Source organism: Mustela nivalis (assembly GCF_964662115.1).
Source record: "Mustela nivalis genome assembly, chromosome: 14".
NCBI lineage: Eukaryota > Metazoa > Chordata > Mammalia > Carnivora > Mustelidae > Mustela > Mustela nivalis.
The window spans coordinates 47,219,602-47,231,189 of NC_139033.1; the positions used below are offsets into that span (position 1 = coordinate 47,219,602).

General features: G+C 40.5%; 1 protein-coding gene across 1 annotated transcript in view; it reads right to left on the bottom strand.

Annotated features, from left to right (window-relative positions):
- SLC14A2 (solute carrier family 14 member 2) overlaps positions 1-9,552 on the bottom strand; it is a 414,760-nt gene extending 405,208 nt beyond the window's left edge. Inside the window, exon 1 of the mRNA XM_082699319.1 lies at positions 9,450-9,552. The gene's annotated coding sequence lies outside the window, so the exon portion shown is untranslated. The remainder of the gene's footprint in view (positions 1-9,449) is intronic.
- Between the last annotated feature and the right edge of the window lie 2,036 nt (positions 9,553-11,588).

Genomic DNA, 11,588 nt, shown 5'->3' on the forward strand with positions numbered 1-11,588 from the left:
GGGAAAAATAAATCATTCAAAGAGTCCCTTTCCCTCTTGGGAACAGAGGATTATGCTGAAACTTTATTATTACTTTAAATAAATAAATTACTCCCTTGAGGCCAGATGAAAACATGCTCTTATTAAATTTTTTGAAGAAGGAAAGCAATTGGAGAATAAAATCAAAGGTGACCAAATGGATTGAAGTGGCTCCTCAGAAGCTGACATAATAGCAATTTGTATTTATATTATGCTTCTCATCAAAGGAGCATTTCACAAAGGCTCCGTTTCCCCAGAGTTGCCCCATGGAGCTTGACTCCAACACAGAAAAGCCCAAAGTCTTGGGGGTCTGCCAGCTTCCAAAGCCCAGCCTCAGCCTCTGACCACAGTGCATGACCTTCTGTCTGGACCTCAGGGCCGACTTAGTTTCTGAACCCTTCTGGGAACTTCAAGAGTACGTCTGTGTCCTTACTGGTCAGTGGGGAAGAGAGTGGCTGCCTCCCATGGAAGAACTTCTGGTGGTGAAAGCCTAATCAGGGAATGGCTGATCTCTCTCACACACACACACACACACACACACACACACACACTGAAAACTCAGGGGCGCCTGGGTGACTCAATTAGTTAAGCGTCTGCTTTCGGCTCAGGTCATAATCCTGGGGTCCTAGCACTGAGCCTCACTTCAGGGTCCCTGTTCAGCGGGGAGCCTGCTTCTCCCTCTCCCTCTGCCCTACCCCCTGCTTGTGCCCTCCTTCTCTCTCTCAAATAAATAAATAAAAGCTTTAAACAAACAAACAAACAAACGAAAAGAAAAAAGCTGCTGGAAATAAGAGTCTGTCTGAGGTTGAGGCTCCTTCCTGACTATCCATTAGCAAAGACCAGGATTATTTACTGTGTTTGGTTTTCCCCAAGTGTTGCAGACAGGCAGGAAAGTAATAAAAGATTTTTTCTTTTCTTGTATTCTACATGACAGACAAGACTTCTGCACATATAGATTGAAAAAATAAAATATCTATCGAAGGATCGTCTTCTCTGTCTTTGTCCCCACAGTACTTGGTGCCTGGTAGGGGTTAAGGAAGTGTCCTTTGGTGAAATAACTGCACAGGAGAACTGATGAAGAACAGGCTGGATCAATGCGATGGTAAGTGGAAGTTTCCAGGTAGGAGTTATCACTCTGCCTGAGGAGTTAGCTAGGATTTCACTCCTCAATCACAAAAGCAATTTGAAAAATAGAGCTACTATTTATTGAAAGTTTACTTTGTTCAGCAGTGCTACAGAACTTGATATATTTTTAAAAGAATTTTCCACCATAACCATTCTCATAACACCACCTTACAGAGGCTCAGAGACGTTGGGATTTGTCCATGGACTGGGAGGGCTGGGTTGGGGCCCAGCTCTACCTGGATCCAAACCCATGCTCCTCCTCAGTGCCTCCTGTCTCCCTCCACCCGTGGCCCTGCCTCATCTTTCCACCACAATGTCCAAATCCATACCTGTTCCATTGGAAACACCACACTTGGAATACCTTCTTCCTATTTTATTTAGCAAACTATTCTGTCTTTTCCTTGCACCCAACCCTACTCTAAAAACTTCTAGGATCCAGACTATGTCTCAGCATAGACACCAAGCAAATACCCTATCAAAGAAGGCAGAGGAGAGCTCCCACATTGATTAATAAAGGTTTATACATTCTGTGTAATGACAAGTAACTCCTACCACCTAGAGCGGGGCTGTTTCCCATCCTGAACGGCCATCCTCTGTGACCCCACATGCACAGTGCCAGTGAGCTCCCTGCGGTCAGAGGTCAGGGTCCAAGTCCCAGCTCCATCAGCTCCCACCTCTGTAACACCAACTGGTCAGTGAACATCTCTGACAATTATTATCCTCATTTGGAAACATGGAGATAATAATATAGAACCCACCTCACAAGGCTACTAGAAGGATTAAAGGAAATATTAACTATTAAAGCCTTAGCACGACTTGGCACACAGTCACATCGGCCATGATTATTGGTGAGGAGGAGTATGTTGGTAGAAATGACAACCCAGCATGCACTTCATAATGGTATTAGCCTCAGTGCGTTGGCTGAGGCCCTGCGTGGCACTGAGAGGGAAGTAAAGGCTCTTCAGTGACATAACCTGAGTGTCATTAATGAATGCTAGGACATACACTTGCTGTCCGAGCCCCATACATGGTGGCTTCCCATGAACAGGCCCAACTCCTAGGGAGGTTGATCCCTAGCAGGTGACTTAAGAAGTGTCAAACAACAGGATAAAAATGTCTGGAATATTTAAGAGATCGTGTGCAGTGATAATCAGAAGGGCAGCTTGTAAACTCTGCAGGCTTACGTGTCTCTATCTATCAAGTCCCACTTCCTCTTTCTTGCTCTCCCCTCCCCCTTTAGCTAGTGCCCTACCCCCATATCCGGCCCTTGCTCCTTGCTTTTGTCTATGTCAATCATAAACATCCTTACATCCCAGGTGAAATTCTATCATTCCATCAAGCTTTTCTCAACACTGCAGTACAAATGCCCCCCTCCTTTCCCTGAGCCCTTAAATCAGAACTGTCTATATCTCTCACATGTCAGTTTCAGTGTGGTGACCTTGCACTAATGTTCCATTGTTCACATTTAAGCCTTGATGATCAGTCTGCAGTTCTTCATGGACAGGGCCCATGCCAAATACAGACCTCTGCATTCCAAAACCAAGGTCAGTACTAAGGCCAGATGGAGCTGATAACCAGTTTTCAAGCTACATACTTATTGGACAGAAAGATAAGTAGCAACCAACTGACCTGGCAGGGCCATAAGACAAATGCTTTCATTTGAAATAAATAAATAAACAGAACAAAGAGGAGATGTTCCTGGGCCAGAGTCACAGTTAATATCAGAGCCCAGGCTAGCATTTTTCTACTCAGGCTATGGGAAGTGTTAAGCTTTATAAGAGAGAACGCAAACCAAATTATGCCTCCCACCTTCTCCATTTTCCCTTTTATACTTTTATCTTAATGGAAGATTTGACCTTTGTTGTTTAATTGGAAACACAGTCAAAAATGTATGCTCACTTTTGATCCACTGTGGGTCTTCTGAACTGTTATTTTGAAGATATCACTCTCTAGTCTCAACTTCTACATTCCATTCTACCCTGCTGAAATACTTACTGTCCCCACAGAGCTCCCACACAAGGCTTTGCCCATCTTCCCCAGGCCTCGCTCCACTTGGCTAGACTTCTCCCTCCTTAGGACTTATTTTTAAGTCCTATGTGAAGTCTTCACCAGTCCTCCCAAGACTGGGGTATTCCCACCAAGTGCTGCCCTAGTTCTTTGGGAGAACGCCTCCTTTCCTCCTGTTGATTCCTAAAATATGTTCTAGATGTGGGCTGCCATCTTGATAAGACCCTGCCTCCCTGGATGCAGTGACTGACCAGATAGTGGGCACCAGATGAACCTGGACCAATCAAAGAGTCTCAGTGTTGTGGCCACACTGCTTGGTCCACAGAAGACTCCTTGATGCAAAATAAGCTAAGCAGAGGCTCTCTCCAGGATGTTTCAAGCTTAAGCTGCGAAGAGGGCACTTACTTTCCCCTCAAATAAGAGACTAAAGATGAGAGGTCAGAGGGACTGGAGGTCATGGTTCTTTCTTACTGGAGAAGTCATTCTGGAATGGTGAAGCCGACTGAGAAAGAAGAGTGAAGACAACATTTAGAAGAAATGGCCGTGTCTGATCCCTCATGTTCCAGTGCAGCTCTCAACCTGCCAGTTAGATGATTTGATCAAATAGCCATATTACAGACTGATGTGCCTCTTCCCAAATTCATATGCTGAATCCCTAACCCCTAGTCCTGCCAGTGAAGGTGGCCATTCAACTAAGATCAGGTGGCTTGCTTTTAAACACGATTGGATGAATTCTTTTCCCCCCCTGCGGCATTTTTCCAACTTCTAGATCAGCTACTTGCTTACTCCCAGGAAGAGGCTTTTCTTAGCTCTGTTAAGAATAACTTTACTTGGTCAACATCAACATCACTCTTTCATTTCATCTAATAATGCCTGAATTCTAGGTTAGGCCACCATTCATTCACCAAATATCTGCTGCATGCCTACAAGTCATCACAAAACAGCGTAGCCTGACCACAGTAGCTTAGGTTCCTACAGAACATCTACCATTGAGCTTACATTCAATGTCTTAACCTTCTACAAGCGTCAGCCTTGGGGACTACTTCTTAAACCTTCAAAAGCTTTATGGTCTATTTACACTTGATGGTGTTTGTTGGTTGTTTTCCCTGCTACAGTCCTCACGTACTGCTTGCTGCCTGCTCGCTTCATTCCATTGCGGAGATGCTTTCACCAAAAAAAAAAAAAAAAAGCTTCTGAACGTATTTTCCTGCCACCCCACACGTCAATAAACCCCTCGCTTGTTTAAGAGTAAACTAAAGGTGTTTACTCAGGAAAATTCAGCAAACAGAGGCTACAAATAAACAATGAGAAATTTATTAAGCTACAAAAAGTCTTCAGTAACTGGTATTTGAGGTTTTCAGGTGTGAAAACAGAAAATGGAATTTTTTTTTTTTTTAAAGTTCACTTTGCTCTTCCAGATGCATCTTTCCCCATGAGTCTCATGTAGCTCCCTTAATATTTTATCCACGGCTTTGATAATCTCTTTCCACCTTTCACCTCCTCTTGTCCTCGGCAGACTGTACCACATGTGAAAACCATGGTTAAAACTCAGTTCTTTGTGGTGAACATGCTTGCAACAAATAACTGCCTTTACATATTTTTGTTGCACTTATTGAAAGACTATACAAAAAAAAGGGTGTGATCTTAAACAACCTTTGTTTAAATAAAACATTATGTATTTATTTATTTAAATAAATACATTTATTTAAACAGCATTGCTAGGTCTTCCATGAAAATGCAGACAAAAAAATATTAAAATTATTTACCACATCTATCTTTCAATAGGCTTTATGTGGACACAAGACACATTCTTGAGTTGAGCTAAAGAATTTTTAAAATAAATAACAAATGAGTTCTCTGACTATGAATCTAAGTGCCTTTGTGCCCAAACAGAGGAGAATTTAGTTGTCTGTGTGTAACAATCCACTCAGCTCAGGGCTCTGATGTTCTCAGTCTCAGTCTCAGTCTCAGTCTTTTATCCTTGTTCTCAAGTAATTTATAGTCTCACAGTAAGACTCATCCATGAGAAACCTGGAGTCAAGACACACTGCTAAGAGAACTCTGGGAGTATAGGAAAGAGGACAGCGAGTCTGACTGATCCATTTTCTGTTCTTCATACCTACCCTCATTCTCCCAGCACTGAGATCTAGATCCAGATTCAGATCCACTGCCTCTCAGAAGCCACTGGTCATTGTTCTAACCCACTGTGGTCCAACTTTTGAACTCTTCCTGTGATCAGACTCTGGTAACCATTCAAAACCTTGCCCTTTTTCTCTCAATGGTTTTATGTAGATATTTGCAACATGGCTGATATATATTTTTATGCATTTTCATATGTTCTTCCTATTTGGCTAGAGGCATCATTGCTTCGGGGATGATTAAAATTGTTAAAATAGGAATGAAAGGGAACAGAAGAAAATGGTGTTTTGAGTCCATAGTGTAATAAAGTTTTAAATGTCAGTTGTGGAGAAAAAGGATTTTCTAAATTTTGTAAGTTCCTCTTTTCAGGTCAGAAGCCAAGCCTGGAAAACTCCATGATGGAACTTTACCCTAACTCACAGTACAGAGAATGGAGATAACACGTAAGTTTCTACCAGATAAGATGAGGAGAAAGCATTTGTGGGCAAGAAAGAGGATACTTTTGTGTATGCACCCATGGTAAGAATATCATCAGATTCTCTGAGAATCAAAGGCTTGGACTTTCTTGGGTCTTGACCAAAGGTAGGAATATAGTTCACCAAAACATCAGACTCTGCAGACTGAGGCCTTCTAGAACACCCAGGCTGCTATTCTGTCCCTCTGCACCAAAGATGGCTTAGAGTTTGAGAAAGAGAGCTCTGATTTCAGGTTTCATGGGCAAAACTTGAGTTCCTAGATGCCTCCCTAGGGGGCAGGAGCAGACAGAGCGTTACCTAGGTCCTATAACACTGGATTAGATGAGAAAGAAAAAAAAAATTCAGGGACCTCTCCAACACGAATATATTTGATGACTGTCCCTTTTGATGGTGAGAGCAACAGCACAATACCCACAAAAAAGCAGGTAAGATTCTCCATGTGGGAAGCTACCAGCACGAAGTGTTCAGGGCCCAGAGCAGACTAACCTCACCCTGTGGACAGCAGGGAAGACAGTGTGTAGGAAAGTCCTCCTCACTCCCAGAGGGTGTGTCAGCTTTCCCTGCACGCATCCTTCCCTCTTGGGAAGAGACAGAGAGGTGCTTCTCTTGAAAGGGGAAATATCCCTGATAGAGCATTTATAGCTTAAATTCACTAAATATTTTTCCCAAATAGACCCAATTACACCTAAGAAACTATTTTACAATGAAAAAGATTGAATCACTTTTAATGGGAAAATTTAAATCCACCCTGCCAAGATGGGTAGGACTGAGAAGAAAAGGTATGAAAGGAAATGTATTCTTTTACATTTTGACCCATTTAGGTTAGAGTTTGTAAATGATAATCCCTTTTCACATGGTTAACACAGCAAGTAGACTGCCCTGTCCTGGAGATCTGTGGAATGCTTTATGCTGTATATCCAATAGGTGCCCCTAAAATGTACTGTATGAAGAAATGAAAGGAAAAAAATATGGATTTCATTTCTTCCCTGCCTCTCGTTCCACCAAAGTCAAGATAAATTATAAAACAGAGTGATTTAAAAAAAAAAATAACATAAGAGAAATCACAGAGAGAGTTCTGGAAAAAGAACTGGCATTCGGAAAGTCACAGGGCTTAGTCCTTGGAATATTAATACCGCTGGCCACAGACAGTCTTCCTGCCAAGGTTTCTGTCAATAAGCTGAGGTAAATATCTATCTGGACCAGTAAAGTCCCACAAAAGTAATAAGCAAAGTTTTCAATCCTCAAAAATATTTGAACATCTCTCTCTCTTACAGAGAAAAAACCCTGAAACTTCTCATAAATGGATATTTCCCTTGGGGAACTAATATCCTCTCCAGGGTCAAACTTGCATCCTCCTGAAGATTCAGTGAGGCAACACTCCTGAGAAGTGTTTTTTTCTTTCTTTCTTTCTTATTCTCCTACCTTAAAATTCACTTGGCTTTAAGAAGTCCCTGAATATACATTCTTCTAATTGGACTTTTCAGAAGGAGAGAAACTAGGGCAAATTTTAGACAAAGCAAAGACAATCTTAAAAGTTGGCAACAAGGCCAGGGAAGTCTTAATGAGAAAGTTAACAGACTGGCTGGCTTTTCCTTGGTGTGCATGATGAGGTGTGCAAAGCTATTAACAACAGAACTCTGCAAAAAGCAGTGTGGAAAGCAGGTGAATATTGATTCTCTGTCTAAAGCTCATAAATAATTAAAGAGGCAATTGTAGTTTAAAGATACAGGCGTAGTTTTTTTTTTTTTTTTAAACCTGGCACAGTGGTATTCAGAAACTCACTATATTCAGTATCTCATAAAAAATATCCTTCTCATCCTTTAAAAAAGAAAACACTCAAATTTCATCTCATTCATAAAGCCTTCCCTGACCAGTTTAGCCATCACCAACCACTCCTTTCTCTGAACTCAAAGAGCATTTATTGCTTTTAGCACTCACTGGGCATAAGCTGTTAGGTACCTTTTTTTTTCCCCCTTAAACAAACATGGTCCAATAGATAATAAAATCCTCCAGGGTAGGGATCACATTAAATTCCTCTTATTATCCCTAGTACCTAGCCTGGAGCCTGATCCACAGCCCGTAAGAGTTCAATAAATGTTTGTTGTTAATGATGATGTGTTGTAGATGTATCTGAAACATAATCTGGATAAACACAATACAGGAAAAGTGCAAATCATCATCTAACGAACACGCAAGCCAAGAAATCAATATGAAAGAGCTGTCTGAGCTCCAAGTGAAAGACAAAGTAATGCCCTTCTCCCTGGCCCAACATCCAACATGGTGATGGATTATACTACATAAAATTATCGATAAAGACCAATGTAGTCACAGTGATTTCTAAATAGTAGCAAGAAATATTAGATACAAAATGTAACATTACAACAAAGGCAGCGGAACTGAGAGGCCATAAATGGAGAAACAGACAGAGTCCCTTGATGAAGAAGTTTGTAAATAAGGAATTTGGAACATAAAGACAACATGGCGTTTTCATTTCCTCCCTTCTCTATCTCCCCAGCCCGGGACTGAGGTGTTAATGTCTCACAGGATACTTCGAATGAGTGTCACTTGCCCCTAAAACAAAAGGAGCAGGAAAGCAAACCTGGGCATTCGACCTTTGCCCAATCAAACCCAACCTTTCAAATGAGTTAGGTTCTTATGTATGAGTGAGGTTGAGTAAATTGATACAGCCCTAATTTACATACACAAGGAGAGCAAATCAATCCACTTACCTCTTGTCTTCTTCCACAAGAATTGGCTTATTAGGAGCAGAAAGTTTGGGCCAAATCTGTTCCTGCAGTGAACCTCATCTTACCTTTCTCTGTTACTTTGTTTATTCTTTTTCTGAATTTTTGTTGATTCTTATCCCGATGGTGGGGGACTCTTAGGCAAAAGGCTCTCTACTTTGTTATTGAATACATATATGTAACATACTCAGTGCCAACGCTGGTCTAACTAATCTAGTAGTGAAGATCAATCAGGACAACCCAAAAGTCCCTGGGCTCTGGGCAGAGATCTGGAACAAGGTGCGAGGAAGGGCAAAGCAGGTGGGGGGCAGAAATTGATGTTCTACCCCCAGAGTGCATATGCTTCGTTGTTTTATGGACAACTGGAACAAGGCTAATTTAACTGGTCACTTCAATGGAACATTGATAATGATTTGACTGATTTTTAATAGCATTTACTAGTTCTTTGGCTTAATTAACCAGCCAACAAGATTTGAATGAATGTATTTACTCCTCACCTCATCCATTACCATGTATTTTAGTCACCTTTAAAAATCTGAATGGGTTAAAGAACTTGTAAAATTAATTGTCTATATAGACACAGCTCTAAAATTGGCCTGGTTTTTCCTCACTATTATTAATTACTTTTATGCATTAAATACACTAGCTAAGGGAAATGAGGATTGAATTCCATGGGTTAATCAGTATGTAGCAGTAACAATTTCTATAGCCAACTTGGCTTCCTTCACAGCCAAAGGAAGACCAAAACCATTTCATCTCTTTGAAATAATTGGCCTGAGGTATCTTTCTGTGAGCCAAAGTTCTTATTGAAATAAAGAAAGAATTATACATGTATAACGTATTCCTATATTTAGTGAATGCAGGAAGCTTTCATTATAAGATACAGAGTTTTCTTTCTAGATCCTGAAGACATGGCCTTAGAAACAATCCAGGTACTCACGGTCATTCAAGTCTAGTTGACAGTGGACAGAGGTATTCCAAGTTTTTTCTTTGTAGATGGAGGTGGAAATATTTCAATGGGATGTTCTCATATCCTGAAACACCCAGGAAGAAAACTGGAAAGAGCCTAAATAAAAATACAGAGGAGCTCATTTAGGATGGTTGTTTTTTTCAGGATGATGGGGGTAGCGGGCAAAATGGTGAGTTGGAGCAATGGTTGGCACTGTGGGGCAGAAAGTAGGAATCCCCACTAGATGGCGCTAGGATACATCTGTGGCACCCATGGGTACTGCAGCTAAGACAGAGACAAGGGATAGAATGCTTTCACACCTCTGTAGGCAAGGCCCTATATGGAATGCCATATGGATTAAAGTGAGTATGTGTTGGTATTTCATAGCCCCTTAGGTTTGATCTTATATTGAAGGTATACCTGGGATGGCACATGTTTATGTTCTTATGAGTACGATTTCATACATGGATATAAATATGTGTGTATGAATACCTACATACAAAGAAATATATTAGGTTATATAAATAAGGATGGATATGTGTATAGATATAGATTGGGGAGTGTTATTACAACAAATGGAAAACATGTTGGAGAAAGAGGACTAGCTTCTGTTGAACATGAACTGTGCACCAAGCCTTTCAATGTATTTTCTCATTTAAATGTGACAATAGCTGTAAAATGTGGATATTATTACCTCCACATTTGCCAAGGAGGAAAGTTCATGAACTTCATATAGATTAAGGAACTTGCTCAAGGTTACACAGCTGAAAAACTGCAGGGACTGGATTAAAGTCCACGTCTGCTTAGCTTCAAAACTTTAATGCAGTCTTCAAAACCATAATACAGTCATGCTTCGCATCACATAGACTTACAATAGATTCTTGCAATGTGCAAATTAACTCCAGGGAATATGGCTTGTGGTATGTTTGCACAAACAATACATGTGCATTACACAAAATTACAAAAATATATATGCAAAAGTTTGATCTATGTTGGATTACAAATGTATCTATATAAAAATATTTAAAAAAACAAATACCACATTCCGTTTTCCCCCTTTTTACCCCAAAATAATTACTGTAGAGCCCCATCATAGGAAAATACATAAGAATGAAGATGTGAACCAATTAAAATGAGTCACTTAAAAGAATATTAAGCTTATTTTAAAGCGGATATATCAAATCCACACGCATACATATGCATACATAATGGAATGCATTCACTATTTGCCACAAAATAATTAGCCTCAAGGTGACAATATTAATTCCATCAACACTGCCTCTTTCTGTTGTAGGAAAAGCCATTTCCACTGAGGTGGTTAGAGCACACCTTAACTCAACCCAGTCCACTGTAGTCCACTGCCATCGAAGACTTGTATAGCCTTTGGGCACAAGACTTTCAACGGCTTTTTTCATATCCAGAAAGCATGTTGTTCTATGAATTACGTTTCTGTGAGACAGATTAAGAAATGTACTGCATATTGAGCATTTAGCGCAGTGTTAGGCAAATAGTAGTTAAAAAGTCAACAATGAATAAAAGTTGACAACGGTGGCTATGAGGACTGGAAGAAGAAACAAGGAGAGGAAGCAGAGGAGGGAGAGCTGAAGGAAGGGAAGGAGACTGAGGAGAGAAAAGTTAAGAAGAGGGCAATGAGAAGAGGAAGAAGGTGGACTTACAGCAGAGATAAAGGATCAAAATGACAATTTCTAGTTCTTGTTTTTTTTTTTTTTTTTAAGTGTCAGAACTTCTTCCAAAAGTACAAAATACCATCTGAAACAACATGGAATGTTAAATATATGCCCTGCACCCTGAAAATTATGCCATTCTTCATCCTAGGCTTTGTGTAATTTTCCTTTTTTTGCCTAAGATTGGCTACCTTTTCTGTAGGCTAAAGAAGAATGTCATGAGAACTGAGCTCCTGGTTGAGATCGTGGGCTTGAAAAGCAGGAGAAAGGCAAGAAGCATGTTGTCAACTTGTACTCTGGGCACATGGGAAATATTTCGGTTGTGCTATTTACAAATGGACTACTTGGCTGCGTGGTAAAGGTTAACTTTGGCACTCTAAAACCAGATGGAAGATGTGGAACCTCCTTCTAGAGGAAAAAATGAAATAGATGATTTCTCTGGTGT